The sequence below is a fragment of the Cydia splendana genome, chromosome 6 (genome assembly GCF_910591565.1).
Source record: "Cydia splendana chromosome 6, ilCydSple1.2, whole genome shotgun sequence".
Classification (NCBI taxonomy): Eukaryota; Metazoa; Arthropoda; class Insecta; order Lepidoptera; family Tortricidae; genus Cydia; species Cydia splendana.
The window spans coordinates 1,841,265-1,860,062 of record NC_085965.1 but is presented as its reverse complement, the minus strand read 5'-3'; the positions used below and the strand labels follow the sequence as shown (position 1 = coordinate 1,860,062).

At 35.1% G+C, this 18,798-nt stretch overlaps 1 protein-coding gene across 1 annotated transcript in view; it reads right to left on the bottom strand.

Moving 5' to 3' along the window:
• Positions 1-18,798, bottom strand: part of LOC134791225 (thrombospondin type-1 domain-containing protein 7A-like) — a 187,232-nt gene that overhangs the window by 116,623 nt on the left and 51,811 nt on the right. The gene's annotated exons all lie outside the window — the stretch shown is intronic.

Below are 18,798 nucleotides of genomic sequence, written 5' to 3'. Positions count from 1 at the left end.
ATTCCCACTCCGTCAAAAAAAAAAAAAGGGTATCAACGCAAGTAGCGTCCCAAACTAGCGGCCGACCCATGCTAAGTTAACCAGTCCGAAATTAACCATAGCGGTAGAGTATTTTACATTTGAACAAATAAAATGTTTGAAAACTACTTCCACTATTTACGATCACGTTTGGAATTCGGCTACATACATACAAACTGGTTTTCTGGCCATAACTTTTGTGTTAATTAGTTTAAAAACAAAAACAAGAGAGTTTTTAGAGACGTCAAAGACGAACCCAAATACATATGTAGATTTCGTATATGTTAAAACTTTCACAGCAATCGAGATACGAAAAAAGTGTTTTTTAGACAATGTTTAAAAAAATTACAAAAATATAAGTATTCATTTATTTCAAAATCCGGTAGACAAAAATGGAGATAAAAGATTGAAGAACCGATAGTCGTTTCCCTTATAATTCTATCTGTAGTGCAAAAGTAGAAGATACGATTCAAAACTTGTCAAAAATGGATGAAAACCTCGGGTAGCCCCTTATGGTAAACATGACCTATTTATATTTGGTAAAATATTAAGTAGGTACTTACTAACGCTAACATTACCAAGTAGGTACATTTCCAAGGCATTTAAATGCCGCTAAGTATGACAAACGGCGAAGGTCTCGGAAAATGAATGTGGATTTTATTTTTAAACCGTTACATTACGTAAGCAGATGTAAATCTAAAATAAATGGCACCTACTAACTCGGCCCTATGTTATTAAAGCTTAAGTAAGTAATACTAACGCGAACACGATACGATATTATTTTTAATTCAGATTTCTGGATAAAGATTAAAATGTGCTCTAATATTCGTAATGATTTCAAGCAATTGTTGTCTATTTGTTTGTCAGAGTTTACGATTTTTAGGGTTCCGTACCCAAAGGGTAAAAACGGGACCCTATTACTAAGACTCCACTGTCCGTCTGTCCGTCTGTATGTCTGTCACCAGGCTGTGGGCCCGATTCGGATTTTGAAATAGACATCTATTAGACATCTTTTAGACATCACCAAGATACGATAACGATATGTTTAAGATCTAACCTGTCAAATTTGACATTTGCGCGATTCTGGAGATACTGTTGTACGATTTCCACAGGTTATGACTTAGAGATCCAATTCACATCTAATAGATATCTTACTCTATCTAACGTAAAAGTGACATTGGTTGCCCGAATTCCGCTGCAAAAGAGAACTAGTTGATATCTAAACTATAACGTATCTAAAATTGATCTAGTACGTGTCGTCTCTTGTGAATATCTTGAAGTTCGAACAGTTGAAATTTTCACAGATGATGCATTTCTGTTGCCGCTATAACTACAAACCCTCGGTTCACAGACTAGAAGTTAATTTATTGTATGATTTCCAAAGGAAACACGTGTAACGCTAACAGATACTAAAAATGTTCAGCCCGAGTGAATTTCGAGTAGTGTATCGAGATGGCTAGCAATAATTTGGGGCAGTATTATTCTGAACCGCTCAGCAGGACTTTACACAGCGTAAACTGGGCGCAAATTCACGCCCCGTTTGCCTTGCGATTCACGTATCACAGGGCGACGGGACACATAACACGGTTATCACACTATGTGTGTGACCGCCATTCACGTATATATGTAATACGTATATGGTGTGCGGATCCACATCCAGTATGAAGACCCGCATAACTGCTACTAGTAAATCATCTAGGTGTGAGCTGCATGCAATATGTGACCATTCGTTTGGCCACTGTGCGAGTCCAAGCTTGAGGGGATAATTTGTAGGCACTAAAATGCTTAAAATAACTTTTCAGGATTTTTTAAACGGTCACCTACAACATTTAGCTAACGATCAGCTGTTGTTTAAAGATAAACCGTTGTTTTATTATTCTCAAACATGTCCGATAAGGGTGTTGCGTTAAAAATTAGGTGACAAAATGGTAACAAAGATTAATGGTACCTATCATCAATCCAAAATTATAAACATTAGAGGCTCTATTTACGTAAGAACAATGTTGCAAACCAATTCTATTCGCAGTTCGGACTTTAGAAAGGTTAAAATTCTTATTAAAATTAAAATTAATACCTACTCATACAGCAACTAAATATGTCCAATTGTACATTCCCCGCCCCGACAATAATGTAGTAGGTACCGTAAAACGGGGTGAGTAGGTTTCGCGGGGAGAGAGGGGAGAGTTGGATTATGAATGGGGAGAGAAGGTTTGAGAGGGGGGTGAGAAGGGATTTTAAGGCTACTGCTACAAAAATAATGTATTCCAATTTATAATGGGGCTATAGTAATACGCATAATAAAAAAAAATCGATCCAACAATCTTCCAAAATCACCTTTGTATGAAAAACCCTCTCACCCCAAATACCAGGCACTACGGGGTGAAGTGGGTTTTCCTCTTTATCGTCAAAGTTATGAAATGGAATACAAACTACCCAAAATAAAATACAAACTAAAATACAAACGTCCGAACCACTTATTATATACACCATTCAGTTTTCACATGTAAAAATAAAATTTTATCGAGGTTTGAAAGTCAAATTTCACCCAACTCACCCCATTTTACGGTACCTACTATTATTTCTCTTCGATTTTTCTTATCTGTCATGTCACACATAATTTTACTAAGATTTCCGTCGTTCTCGGAACATTTTTACTGAACCTGACACTTTAACCAAGATAACTAATGGTGTCCGCATCCCGCATGCAAAATCTCCAAAAACGTCACAAGCTACAAGAATACCTTATGAGGATAAACCATTTTAGCAGGATCGTATGGAGATAAAACAGAGTGAAAAAGGTCATAAGTCACTAGTATATCTTATGAGGATAAGACATTTTTAGTGAGGTCGTATGGAGATAGCCTGTCAAAACCATCCAGGGTTATTACGAGATCCGTGAGTGCCCTATTTATGGCACAATGGATGATACACAAAGGAAAACTCAATTTAAATATCTGGAAAAGGGGTTTGAAGATGTTCGCCGTATGTTTGCTTAATAAGTTTAGGTTAGCAGATGATTGAATTATGAAAAAAAATACTTATCAGATGTACATAACTGTGTACAGTTTCGGCCAAAAAAATCTGCTTTTCTTAGATGTATTAAATTGAATACTTAGTATGCCTTGCAAAACAAGTCTATTTGAAAACTTCGACTTTACTAACTTCGACTAAACTGTGATCTTTTTATAATTAGGTACTACGAATGTAATCCTTTTAATTACTACGAATTTGATTTGATGCCTGTAAGGGGATTTGCCATACAGTATTTGCCACCCTCTGATACATGTGCAAGCAAGTAAATAAATATATCTTCAGTTCGCGTTCAAAAGTATCTGCCACACTTTAATGGCTTTTCTTATAGAGACATTATATCTCTGTCTGTAAAGCTATTACAGAATGGTACATACATACATACATACATTTTTCACAACTTCTTCCATGCTATTGGATCTCAAATAATCAAGAATTTTTCAATCGCTTCCCTTTTCTTCCGTCTGATTTAGCTGTTTGAAAGCCTTACGCCTAAATGACTCGATTGCCAGTATTGCCACCGCTCAATGTATAGGTTCTCGTTTCCCAACAGAACGGTAGATATTTATAACATGTCTTGCGTAGGGTGCGCACCCTCTTTGCTAAGAAACCTGCGCCGAAGAATTACGCCCCATTAATAAGATGAAACTCTAACAACGTCTTTTTCATCTATACAATATTTGTAAAACAAGTACAAAAAGTTCTATTACTTAGATGCTGACGAACAACGCATACCTACCTAGCCTAAACAGTAGAAAAATCTTGATACTGTTTTGTAGAGCTCCAACGAAGTTCAACTGTTGTGCCGCTTTAATGATTTTTAGTTTCTAAGGTTTTTGTGCGTATGTTAGTCTGTGAGGATTTTGTTTTTAATTCAACCCCTGGGTGAAAATGGGGTTGAAAGTTTAAACGATTGACTCGACAGAACTTTGCCGACATTTTGTGACGACGAGTGGCCATCATACATCAATGATATATTTGTACACGCACTTACCTACAATAATGTTAAGTTTGCATGGACACTTTATGAACGGAATAACTTCGGTGGCCATGCACATTGCAGCTGGGTGTAACTACTTTCAAACGTGTGTAACGGGTGAGGCGTTAAGCGGTCGGCGGGCGTGAAATTACGCTCCACCGGCACCCGCGGCAGAAATATAATGACAGAACTTTGCCGACAATTTGTGACGACGAGTGGCCATCATACATCAATATATTTGTACACGCACTTACCTACAACAATGTTAAGTTTGCATGGACACTTTATGAATGGAATTAATTCGGTGGCCATGCACATTGCAGCTGGGTGTAACTACTTTCAAACGTGTGTAGCGGGTGAAGCGTGAAGAGGTCGGCGGGCGTGAAATGAAGCTCCACCGGCGCCCGCGGCAGAAATATAATGACAGAACTTTACCGACAATTTGTGACGATGCAGTGGGCATCATACACCAATATATTTACTCATACACACAGATACCCACAATAATGTAAAGTAAATAAAATACTTTAAGTCTGTAAGTAATGTAAAGTAAGTCATAAGTCGCAAGCCGAATGCATTACAAATCAGGGACCCAATACCGGTATATTTTTCATAGAAATAAACCGGTATTCAATTTCGGTATCACGGTTGTTTATGTAAATTTATGCACTTAATTTAGCTAATGTGATCAATCATTAATATCATTATGCTTACCTAAATACTATTACATATATATTATCAAAGAAATATTGTGAAAGGTATGAGATATTTTGATTTTTAGATATACCGGTAACGGTCCCTGTTACAAATAGGTAGGTGACTATTAACTGCTAGGTACCAGCTATATAAAACTTACACTTTAAATACTTTTATACTAGTACGGTTACCATCAGTTTGTCACTGACATAAACGCCGTCGAGAACGTAATTTACTTTCTATACATCTCGCTCGCACTCGCATATTAGTGCAAACGGGATGTATAGAAAGTAAATTACGTTCTCGACGGCGTTTATGTCAGTGACAAACTGATGGTAACCGTATAGGAGAACTTACCAAGAAACTTAACTTTTCAGGTTAGTGCTTAACTTTCATATCCTAGAATAAAATAGAGGTAGACAGTCTAGAAGCACTCTACAAGTTGATGATGCATCTCGCGGATGTAGCTCGCGAAGTTTAAACTTCTTAAGTTTAACCTTCTTAGTTTTAGCTCATCAACAGACTAAGTTTCTGAGTTTAGATGTTTTATAAGTATTTTAAGAAGTCAATTAGTGTACGCGGGTTGTTTACAGTAATCCGCTTCTACTTATGACAAGGCAGTATGGATTAGAGCTTTAGCCTGTCCAGATGGTCGAAAAAAAAAAAAAGTAATCCGCTTTTTTACTGCACTTTATTCCGCATTTATTGTGTTTTTACTTCTTTCTGAGGGTACAGTAAAACTGTAAAATTTTGAAAAATAGCAATAATTTATTCAATAATTGTTAAAATAAAAAAGTGTTCACATAGAAGTCAATTTGGGACTAGGTTGATTTACGTTCGCCTTTGTACAGTCTCCTGCAATAATATGTTACACAACGAGGGCCGCAAAAATATCTGACACGATCTTATTTGTAGAGCTAAAAGAGCGTGTCTCATTGTATTCTTGCAGCCTTCGTCTTCGATTTTTGCAGGTGACTGTACTAATGAAGAGTGTTTTTTTTCTGTTTTGTTTTCTTTTTTTGTACAAAAAAGTGTTTTACTACTACTATTACTATTTACCTAAGGATTCTTTTTAGGTTTACCTAACAACATTGTTTAATTTTTAAGAACAAATACATATTAATAGGGTCAAACAGATCACTGTGTTATGTCTTTCCTGTAGACATACACAAGAGTTAAGGGCTATAAAGGTTAATTTTCTTATTTAACCCTTATCCACGTGAAAAGGTCCTCCTTTTATTTAAAGAACTATGATAAAATCATTACTTACATGCCCACAAGCTGTTAACTATTGCCCACAGGAGAGAAAACTAGTGTGTTATCGCGAACAGTCCATTTTTCTCTCCTGTGGGCAATAGTTAACAGCTTGTGGGCATGTAAGCAATGATTTTATCATAGTTCTCTAAATAAAAAGAGGACCTTTTCACGTGGATAAGGGTTAAATAAGAAAATTAACCTTTATAGCCCTTAACTCTTGTGTATGTCTACAGGAAAGACATAACACAGTGATCTGTTTGACCCATAATTAATTAAAAATAAAAATAATAGTTAATTTAGTCCACTCCAACTGCAATTGGCCTGATGACAAATTTTGAAATCCCTTTTATTATTGTCGGTACACTTGTACTGGTTCCGAAAAACACAATATTTTCAGCTATACTCATAAGATTTAACATAAATAATTGCATTTTTTTATAGCTAGTGTAAACCTCGCGCGGAAACGCCTGGCAAGCCATTTGTGACGTCATTAATTAGTTGGTGGAAGGGTGATAGACATTGTTTACATACTTACAGTTACGAATTTTCCCTTGAATCCGAATAATATTGTAAATTCAGCACCATATATTATGATTAGGGGTGATAAATACATTATAAACATTAATCACAATAACTCACTTTATACAAAAACTCTCACACGGTTGCAATTTAAGATGAATTATTTAGATACATGCCGAGTGAAAATCACCGAGCGCCGGTTTTACTTTTTAATTTTTCATTTTTTCTGGTTACGACAGCCAACATGGCAATGATAGTTCCATTCAGCCAAATAATAAAAAAGTTTTTTGGTGAAATATCATATTATTTAGCATTTTATTTTTACATCGCGTAATAATATTTTCTGGACGTAATAAATGTTTAGTGGCGAAATAACATTTTTTTTGAACCTCTAAACTCTTTGGTGAGGATGTATGGATTACGGTCAATGAGGTTGTCCATGCTGCTCTAAGAAATACGTCATGGATTGATGATGTCACTCCTTAGGTCACTTCTGGTTGCCGTTTCAGTCAAAATGGCTGATTGGAGAATTTTGCACTTTTATTTTATTGAATATATTAATAATCCTAATGTTTATACTGAGATTGGGCCATTTTTTAGAACCATATAAACATATATGTTTCTTTGAAACTATTATTTCCATGATTCTTTGTTATTGTCATCAGGCCAATTTTATAAAGTGTATTAAAAACTTAACTTTACTTATTGAAGACTCATAAGTAACCTTAAAAAAAGTCTCTCAAGGATAAAAATAAGCTTTCAATATCTACCTGAAATAACTTTACTCTAGCATTTGCCTAAAGTAAGGTAAACGTACTGGTGCTCGACGCGGTCCCAGTACATGCCATCTTGAAACTTAAGTCATTGTAAATAGAGGTGACAGCAAGGTGTCATCTATTGGGCATAAGCATGTCGAGCACTAGTTTACCTTACGCAGAAGCTTATGATAAAAATACTTTTGTATTGTTTGATCTCAAGCATCCTTTGTGTCATATCGAATTCATAACCTTTCTAAGAAAATGTTTTCCAATTTTTGCTACCCACGCGTAGTATTACAACGTATACTTATAGCTACCAAATATGTAGGTAGAGATTGTCTTTGAAAGTAAGAATAATTTTAAATGTCGATAAGTGCGATAACATTAGGTAATAGACATAGACTATGGCGCAAAAATACGTTGACAAAGAATTTTTATACATAGGTAAATTTGATGTATAGGTAAATGATAGTTTGGCTACCACCAGTTTGGCACTGACATAAACGCTATAGAGAACGTACAACTTATTTTACAGTACATGGTCCTATTTTCCCGCACTAGTGCGTAAAATAGCACTTTTCGTGCGATGTCAAAAGTTTAAAGGGCCATATTAGTTTTAAGATACACGTGCGATTAGGTAATTCGCAACTCGTGTCGATTTAAAACACTCCCTTCGGTCGTGTTTTAATTTATGGCCACTCGTTTCGAATTTCCTCTTTTCCGCACTTGTATCGTAAATAACTATTCTATGCGTCTTGTACCTACTCACATATTAGTCGACAAAAAAGCTGGCAGCTAATATTTCTCGGTCAAAGAACAATCTTTGCGATTCAGCGAGGAAATGCTGCCAGTATCTTTGGCCTCTTTAGATGTAGATTTTTTTTTTCTTTTAGGTTTTAGTTTTAGTTTTGTAGGTAGTTTTAATTTTAGGTCACTTTTTATTGTAAGCTTGTTATTTTCCTAGTTACATAATAAAGTATTACGTCAGTGCAAGTGAGATGTATAGAAAGTAAATTACGTAGCGTAGGTATATGTCAGTTTTGACACTGTCGGTAACTCATGGTACGGGTACAGATCTTGTCACAGGTTCCCAAACTACCATTACGACTAGAAAACGAAAAGCTTCGTAATACATTTCAGCCCCAGACTTACAAATGTCTGGACGCGTTCCAAGAACTTTCGTTTCTGTAGAAAGTCTCACCTACTAACGGCAACTTAACCGGCCAACGGTGAACCTTATGTCTTGGTAATAGAGTCTAGGGATGGTCAGTTATCAGTGCGGCGGATGGTTTCGATGTAGACAGGTAAAGAGGAGAACGGAACGTGAATTCGTTTTTCATGAGCGTATTCGCATTTATTTTCCCTGTGTTGTAAGGGCATTGGTAAATAAATACCTACATTATTTCATTGAACAACTGAAACATGATGACATTGATGACTGAAAAATGCATTCAAAAGCGGATTCGGATGGGACCAACCGAAAGAACGCATGAAATTGGCATAAAGAAAGAAGCAACTTGTCAAGTGATTGCTTGTAGTTTGTCATTTAAAAAAAAATAGAAGCTACATCAAAACTATCAATTAACAAAATATTCTTCATTAAAATTTCTACAATATCTGCCTTTGAATTGTGTTGCTAGAACTTAATTTTTAAAGTTGTGCATCATACAGCTCGCTGTACAGATACTCGCGTATAACATTCGCTTCATAAAAATTAACCATGAATTGCCATGAAAACATACACACACAGACACATTTTAAAATCACTACGCTTCCCCGGTAAAAAACCGTCTAAATTAAAGACCTTTTTGTGAAGGTCTGTTGAAGACGCGAATTAACACGCACAGAGTGAATGTTCGTAAATATTTTACGCAAAAACGCGAGAGCTCCTAAATAAGCGACGGTAATGAGCAAGATAATCGAATGAAGAACGGGAATGTCGCCTGTTGATTAAAAGTCTGTTTATTTTTCCCTGTTTTAGCACAAGTGCGTAAATTACGTAATTAATCAAGTCATTAGCGATGCTCGCGCTGTGTTGGGCTTACATGAGCATAGTGATTGATGAATTGTACTAATTAGATTCCCTTTCTGAATACAGATGATATTATATTTTAGTGAATTATTATACCCATCATAGGTATATGATGGCGCAGTAATTTCAATGAATTTGTGACTTTACTATATAGTATAATTTGATGTTATTTATTAACTCTGACTTGTAAATTGGCTGTAAAAAATAAATGACTATGACTATCTCAGGCGGTTGGTAAAGAAGTTGAGCAGTGCATTTCGGGACTACAATTAGTTTAGGTAAATATTATATATTTACTTAACATAATACACATCAGCTTCATGCAGCCATACCTTCATCTTGTCTATAGCTAACTAACTACATATAATCAATTCTTACCAACCGCGTCAGTCATAAAGCCTACAAAAATCTATAATAATTGACAGATTAAGTATAGTGCTGGAGTAGAAAAAGGTTAGATAAAGGTAGATTTAGCTTATATAAATGTCGTGCACTTAAATCACATTTACTCATTTGTTTACTCAAAACTTTTTTTGCAATTAGTACAAACAGCAACACTCTTAACTGTCCATTGATGGACCTTATGCCTTTTGTAATACGGTTTACGAACTGTCAGTTAACAGTGTGGGCGATGGTACTGCAGCAGTACCTATATATTGTATCACCTCAACTCTCCCGCCGACTCTTACACAAGCATAACTAGAGGTATAGAGCAGCCTGTCACCAGCTCTAATGCGTTCTAATGGAGGCAATTTGGCGTGTTTTGCCATTAGGAGTCAGTTTGGCGTGTTTTGCCGACGTTTCGCCGCGGCTGACGGCGGCCGCTAAATGTTCCTGCGGTGAGAGCTTCGGTGACACGGTTCGTATTCAAGTGAAACTAGAAACATTTCTTCGGCAAAACACGGCAAAGTGACTCTCCTATGTATGTATGTACATATGAGCAAATTATTTTATTGTATGTTTGGGTGTTTGTTACAGGACAAAGGTTAATATTTTCCATCCTTCAGAGTGGTACAGTCAGCGTCGTATAGTAGGTAGCATCCAAAGTATTCAAATAGTTCCGTACGCTATACAAATTATATGCTTTACCGAACTATTTGAATACTTTGGATGCTATATACCTACTATATGACGCTGACTGTACAGCGCTGAGCTGGGAACCTATTTCTCCAAGATGACAAGTACATCGACAAACGCTAAAAGAAAAAATGTATCTATGAAAAATCTAAATATACGTACCTATTACGCGAGGTCTCTATTCTCAATTCTGGGCGACCTACAACTTAGTTTATAAAACGGGCTCCACTTTTCAATACGATTTGATAGTTCTGGGCCAATACCAATAATACCGTTCGATAAATGGCCTCAGAATCGACAGTTTACTTATTGTGTTTCAAACCTATATCGGAAATGAAGTATCCCAATCATGGAAAAAGGGCAACGTCCGCAAGGCGCCATTTCTTACAATTCTCACCTTCTGTCATCCGAGACGACGGAAGGTAGTTTTCTCCGAGCTTTTCATTTCCGTTGCATCCGGTATTCGAAACTCGAATCGTATTCCTACCCACCAATCACTACCAGTCTATGTTGATCTCTGCCTACGTGGTAAATATAATAAAAATCTTTCAGGATCGTTTTATAGCACTAAAACCTACAGAGTAGGTGCTACTCTGTCTCTGTGCTCTGTACTCTGTAGTTTTAGTGTTTAGGTACACTTAAAGTGTACCTAAACACTAAAACTTACACACTTTTACTTTTACCTTGTTTAAGTTTGCGATTATATAAAAAATACACACTGTATATACAGCGTAAAGAAATATACGCGGTGAACCTAAATAAATGTATGTAATAATGGTCTATTTGTGTTAGATACCATCCTACATTATATGTTTTCCAATATAAATAATTTAGATAGGTATTGAAATTTGTAACTGTACAGTGTGGGTCTGGATTTTTTTCCCGTTTTCGCGTCATGGTATGGAACGGAACTCTTCGTGCGCGAGTCCAACTCGCACTTGATCGGTTTTTATACATTAAAACTATGTCATAACCACATTTAAATGTTACAACATGACAGTAGTACCGGTCTACATTAAATTGGCATAATGTATATATAAACATATCACAATATAACTAATACGTATGAAGTTAATATTTTTTTAAATTCCGAATTTTGTAGATAATTCTGGAGCGAAGAGTGATTTTAACGATTTTGAGGTCACGGTTAGATTGGTTGTCTCAGTGGTGTGAGATGGGAACATTAGTCCTGTCTAAAACGTCGCGTAGAGAATTGGCATGACAGTCGGTGTGGCACTTTGTGAAATCAAATAAACGCTGGGAAGGAATCTCCCTCGTTCAGAGAGGTTAATGTGTGTGAGTGTGTGTGTAGTTTATTGGTTGCGTGTTTCTTTATAAAATGCTTGTAGGCAATAAGGACAGGGTCTAGCAAGTAGCTAGTAATTTAAAATATAAGTATAACTAGTGGCTCTGTGAGCTGTAGACCTCGCGAGCAGAGCTTTAAATAACATGGTGCTAAGAGCTTTAAATATAGTAAATTAAAAAAAAACAATACGAAATTTATGTGTAAAAAAATACAAAAAGTTATAATATCCCAGCATACAATTACTGGGGATCGAACCCAGACCCTCTGTGCAAACAGAAAAAGCGAACGTTTACAAACTGAGCCAAATAGTTCTTAGATGGGTTGACGAAATTTAGCTACTCCTTCTCAAATTAAAATTAGTTAAAATTAAATATCTCAATACCTCCGAAACCAGCGAAATAAATTTTCTGAATTTTTGGCCATTTAATCTATAAACATATCTCAAAAAGAAAACACTCGTATGGTACCGATACCACTATTTGTTTAGGCGCGAGCTATCACGACTCCGCCATTTTAAAAAAATTAAAAAAACCGGACGGACAAAAAAAATTTATTTAGACATATAATCCAGTCACAAAATTTCACGAGATTCGGTTAAGAGTTGCGACCTGTAGAGGAGAACATCCGGACATACAAAAGCAAAATGCTCCAGTCGAAACGTAGACCTTCGCTACGCTCCGGTCAATAAGTAAACATACTCGTATATTACGGAAAACTGTCATATTTCTTGTGGAAAATATAGAGTTGCCGATTTGGGTACATTTTACAAATGTTTTCATTTATACAGTTTTAAAGACGTTGGAATGTGCTTAATATAAAGGTCCAGTATGAAGATTAATCTATTAAGTTAATTTTCCCACCAGCGCTGTAAAGATATTATTTTGTTTAATTTCAAAGTCGGTCAACAACCAATATGAAACAGAATATTTCCTCGAGCTTACGAATTGTTTATTGTACAACTAGAACTCATTTCTACTCGTAGTTGGATACCTAGAACTCATTTCTAGCTTCCGTCGCCCTTGTTCTTGTAGTTCACAACTAATTTCAGCGTTATTACGAAACAGCGCCGCAGACATCTTAAACTTTCTTATAATGTTATCTTATCTTCACTTCAAAAGTTCTTCTTTGTCCTTTGAGTAATAAAAGTTAAACTGGCATTTTTCCACAACTTACTTGGGAGCCTGAGATCCGCTTGACCAAGAATTGGAACAGGTGCTATTTATTACTCGTATTTACGAAAGTGAAATGATTACCATCTGACCGACCGAGAGGGATTTACCTCTATATTGCTGTAAGGGACAAATCGTGAAAGTTTAAATCTGTGACTCTATAATGACAAATCGTGAAAGTTTAAATCTGTGAATCTATAGTGACAAATCGTGAAAGTTTAAATCTGTGACTCTATAGTGACAAATCGTGAAAGTTTAAATCTGTGACTCTATAGTGACAAATCGTGAAAGTTTAAATCTGTGACTCTATAGTGACAAATCGTGAAAGTTTAAATCTGTGACTCTATAGTGACAAATCGTGAAAGTTTAAATCTGTGACTCTATAATGACAAATCGTGAAAGTTTAAATCTGTGACTCTATAATGACAAATCGTGAAAGTTTAAATCTGTGACTCTATAGTGACAAATCGTGAAAGTTTAAATCTGTGACTCTATAATGACAAATCGTGAAAGTTTAAATCTGTGACTCTATAGTGACAAATCGTGAAAGTTTAAATCTGTGACTCTATAGTGACAAATCGTGAAAGTTTAAATCTGTGACTCTATAGTGACAAATCGTGAAAGTTTAAATCTGTGACTCTATAGTGACAAATCGTGAAAGTTTAAATCTGTGACTCTATAATGACAAATCGTGAAAGTTTAAATCTGTGACTCTATAGTGACAAATCGTGAAAGTTTAAATCTGTGACTCTATAGTGACAAATCGTGAAAGTTTAAATCTGTGACTCTATAGTGACAAATCGTGAAAGTTTAAATCTGTGACTCTATAATGACAAATCGTGAAAGTTTAAATCTGTGACTCTATAGTGACAAATCGTGAAAGTTTAAATCTGTGACTCTATAGTGACAAATCGTGAAAGTTTAAATCTGTGACTCTATAATGACAAATCGTGAAAGTTTAAATCTGTGACTCTATAGTGACAAATCGTGAAAGTTTAAATCTGTGACTCTATAATGACAAATCGTGAAAGTTTAAATCTGTGACTCTATAATGACAAATCGTGAAAGTTTAAATCTGTGACTCTATAGTGACAAATCGTGAAAGTTTAAATCTGTGACTCTATAGTGACAAATCGTGAAAGTTTAAATCTGTGACTCTATAGTGACAAATCGTGAAAGTTTAAATCTGTGACTCTATAGTGACAAATCGTGAAAGTTTAAATCTGTGACTCTATAGTGACAAATCGTGAAAGTTTAAATCTGTGACTCTATAATGACAAATCGTGAAAGTTTAAATCTGTGACTCTATAGTGACAAATCGTGAAAGTTTAAATCTGTGAATCTATAGTGACAAATCGTGAAAGTTTAAATCTGTGACTCTATAGTGACAAATCGTGAAAGTTTAAATCTGTGACTCTATAATGACAAATCGTGAAAGTTTAAATCTGTGACTCTATAGTGACAAATCGTGAAAGTTTAAATCTGTGACTCTATAATGACAAATCGTGAAAGTTTAAATCTGTGACTCTATAGTGACAAATCGTGAAAGTTTAAATCTGTGACTCTATAGTGACAAATCGTGAAAGTTTAAATCTGTGACTCTATAGTGACAAATCGTGAAAGTTTAAATCTGTGACTCTATAATGACAAATCGTGAAAGTTTAAATCTGTGACTCTATAGTGACAAATCGTGAAAGTTTAAATCTGTGAATCTATAGTGACAAATCGTGAAAGTTTAAATCTGTGACTCTATAGTGACAAATCGTGAAAGTTTAAATCTGTGACTCTATAGTGACAAATCGTGAAAGTTTAAATCTGTGACTCTATAGTGACAAATCGTGAAAGTTTAAATCTGTGACTCTATAGTGACAAATCGTGAAAGTTTAAATCTGTGAATCTATAGTGACAAATCGTGAAAGTTTAAATCTGTGACTCTATAGTGACAAATCGTGAAAGTTTAAATCTGTGACTCTATAGTGACAAATCGTGAAAGTTTAAATCTGTGACTCTATAGTGACAAATCGTGAAAGTTTAAATCTGTGACTCTATAGTGACAAATCGTGAAAGTTTAAATCTGTGACTCTATAGTGACAAATCGTGAAAGTTTAAATCTGTGACTCTATAGTGACAAATCGTGAAAGTTTAAATCTGTGACTCTATAATGACAAATCGTGAAAGTTTAAATCTGTGAATCTATAGTGACAAATCGTGAAAGTTTAAATCTATATAGGTACTTAAGTAGTTACTTACTCGTAACATTGTAAACTCCCATTAAAGTTTAAAGCTAAATCAAACGACTGTAAGCTCTTAAACCATTTATAAGAGTTTAAGTCCTCTTAAATAAGTTTGTAACAGTTTAAATCGTGAATAGAGTAGTCAAAATGGAAGTCCCCATCACAGCAGGAACGCTAAGCGCACTACATTGATTCCCCAGCGACCGCAAATACTGAATGTTCCCTGTATGTGCAGATAAATAAAATGTCTCCGTCTGTCTGCTATCTAATCCCGGTGGGAAATAAGATCTGCTTTGCTTTGACAAACATTACACATCTGTACAGTGTAAGAGAACTGAGTATGCCTGGCCTGGCATTATACATCTATTTGCAAATGCTTGTCACCCACGAAACGGCGATGGTAAATTTTAGGTTAAAAGGCTGTTTGTGAGTTTGCGCATAAGAATAAATGCTTCAATACATTTTCAAAACGTATACACCTGATTAAATTACAGATTTATGAGGAATTTAAACACATTCTATCATGAAAATAAAGATGTGTCGATACATTTAGGCACTTGGCCGTTCCTATCCAATTAAGGCTGAGATAACATGTTCATACATTACTAGTCACTTTGCCATTTAAATGTAAGTACACTATGTACATGATGCATATTTTTGATAATTTTAACAAACGTTTGCGTTTGTGTATCAAATCCAAAGGAGTATTTTTTGAAGATAATTCGCTTTGCTTCAGTCAATGGATTGTGGTTTTGATTTATTTATGAAAGTTTGTAAAAGACGTGCAAGTAATAAAAATATTTCTAAAAAAAATTGTTGGCAAATTTTTGGGTCAATGTATAAGTAGGTACTTATTACGTATAACGAATAGGGGCACTAACAATTACCCCCAATGCTTTTGGTATATAATAGTGAACATGTCAAACGATAATCAGAAACAGACGAGGGCTCAATACATGTTCCATTTTCGGCGTGACTGCCGACCCTCGCTCTTATCGCAGGACGCAGGCTTCTGCCTATACGTACACTCGTAGACCGGGAGCCGAAAGGAAAATTACATGTGTCATCGAATATACGAAGCGGACGGCGTTTTCGTAAAGCACCTAGAGGAAAATGTTGATGGTAATTTATTACGACATTATAGGATCAAAGGTGAAAATAAATCTAATGATGGATGTGTTAAAAACATAAAAACTTTTTATGGTTCCATAACCAAAACGAAACGCTCTTATAAATTCGTCACGTCCGTCTGTTCGTCCGTCTCTCTGTCCATATGTCACTGCCGTTTTATACGACTCAAAGTCAAAAATAAAAACTAACTTACAAAAATGTAAAAATAAGTCACATTAATTACTTGCCATATATTTAACATATACTTACACATAGTTTAAATGTCGCTTATATTTGTTTATAGCTCGGCAGTGTAAGTCCATTAAAACTTTCTAGTTAAATATTTAATGGGGGATTAAACTGCTAATGCTCGTTTTCGCCTTTTCTGGTAAAGTATAAAATATTGTATGCGACAGAATTTGAAGAGTACGGTTTTGTTATCTATGCTAGTACGAGTAGATTCAAAAAGAAACAACTCACATATGTTTTTAGTAACTGTAATAAATTCAACTTATTATGCTTGTAATAGACTACATAAAATAATTAGGTACACATGGCGTTTACTATTTATACTTACAAAAATCGAATATTTTGAAGAGAAAGAAGAGATTAAAAATAGATCATGCAGAGCTCGTACACTAAAGAATTAGTCAGTGTCAGAAATTGCACCTATACAGAAATTGTACGTATACGGACAAATAAATAAGCAATACAAATTAAACATTCACAGAGAAGAGTACAATATCAAAAAGCAAAAATAACAAGATCCCATGGCTGTTTTGAATAAATAAAACCCCCAAGGTTTAAGAACCACTCTCAATGGATATGAATAAGATAACGCTCGCAAATATGTCGCTCTAGAGCGGGAAGTATGGGTTTCCACCCCCTGAGCAGGATCAGGGGATTATTCGATTGAGCTGCGTAAACCTCCCTCAATATTAGATAGATATGCGGGGTTAGGCTGTCAACGCTATAACGGTAATGCTGTTCGTTGTGAGACCGGTATTATGTATTTAGCAGGACAGTCGTACCTGCGTACCTGTAAAGCATATAAGTCAGAAAATCAAGATGACAGATACTACGGAAAGTCACATGACTGTTTCCAAACATTATTTCTTGACAGGCGCATTCGAAATTTAGTTATTCGTTCTGTTTCCGATATGATACTGATCTATCAATGTCAAAAGTGACGTTTTTAATTTAAATGACACTTTTGACACCGACCGATCAGTATCATATTTACAGATTAAATAACTAAAAAATATATGTTCTTGTTTTAGGTTCCCAGCACAATTCTTTTTTCCAAATCAAAATTATACACCGAACTTTCTTATCGTGCGTGGTACGTCTTAAAAGGTCGTCATTGGCAAAATCCCTCCTGCCAAAACCCACAAAAGGAGAAAGCCATTAAAAAATAAATAAATTCGTTTTGAATTATCTATCAAGTCACCTTGGCTAGGCTCCCAGGCAATCAGTAAATGCTCTAAATATTGGTTTGCCCTAACTTTTATTTAGGAGTGATTCTCAAAATAGTGGCATCTTAACCTGTCATCGAGTTTTTTAATTGAATGTATGCTCATTTGCTCTTTTTCATATGAAACAAAAATGTTTCTCGATAATCAAAAACAATGTTTATCGAGGCCAAGTCATTATTTTTATTATTATTTAATACTTATATTGAAAACAATTAAGAGTACCACTTTTCACTGTAACCTGTCATGTCCAAATGCATCGCTCTTCCAGTTTTAGTTCTTTAGATTTTATAAGCACCAATTAATGTTAATAAAATATCATGCTATATAATTACATAGACAATATCTTTTAAAATGTACGTTGCACGGGTCTAATTTATAATTTTTGTACAACAATATGCACGGACGAAGTTTGTCCAAGGATATTTTCACTGTAACCTGTACATCCACGGTATCGCATTTCACTCATGCACACAAAATTATATTTAGATCATAACTGTGGCAAAATATTAGGTAAGTATCAAACTAACCACCGTAGGGAACCATTATGACCCAAGTGTCGTAGTTTCGGAGGGACAAGTGATTAAAAGCAGGAATCTGGAGTTTGTAACAAAATGTTAACTTTAACTTGTCTCGATTATTTTACACAATTGGTATGGGGCATAATGTAATAATATTATTGTAATAATGTATGAAGGTATATTCATCTATGCTAAAAGTGAGACATTCGTATTATTATCCGTTTAAGAAATAAAATATAAAATAATGTTTTTTTCACTGTAACCTGCTTAACTTTAACCTGTGATCAATGTACACACAATTACAGGTTAATATAAATCTTGACAGGTTATTGTGACTTCTGACTCGATACATATATGTACAAGACCTTTCAGTCTATATATGTCCGGTTTCACTAGCATAATAACGTCAGCTCGTGCTGGCCGTCTGGATGTTCACACAAGAAATGTAAGACGTGATTTTAGACTCTATCAATTTGATTATATATTATTTTATATTAAAACTCACTTTAACCTGCTACACTTCCCTCCTAACCTGTGTAGTGTAACTTTAACCTGTATCTCAAAACTTCAACTCGCCATAATTTCGTTCCCCTTTTGAAATTTGGGTTACTTGAAGTATT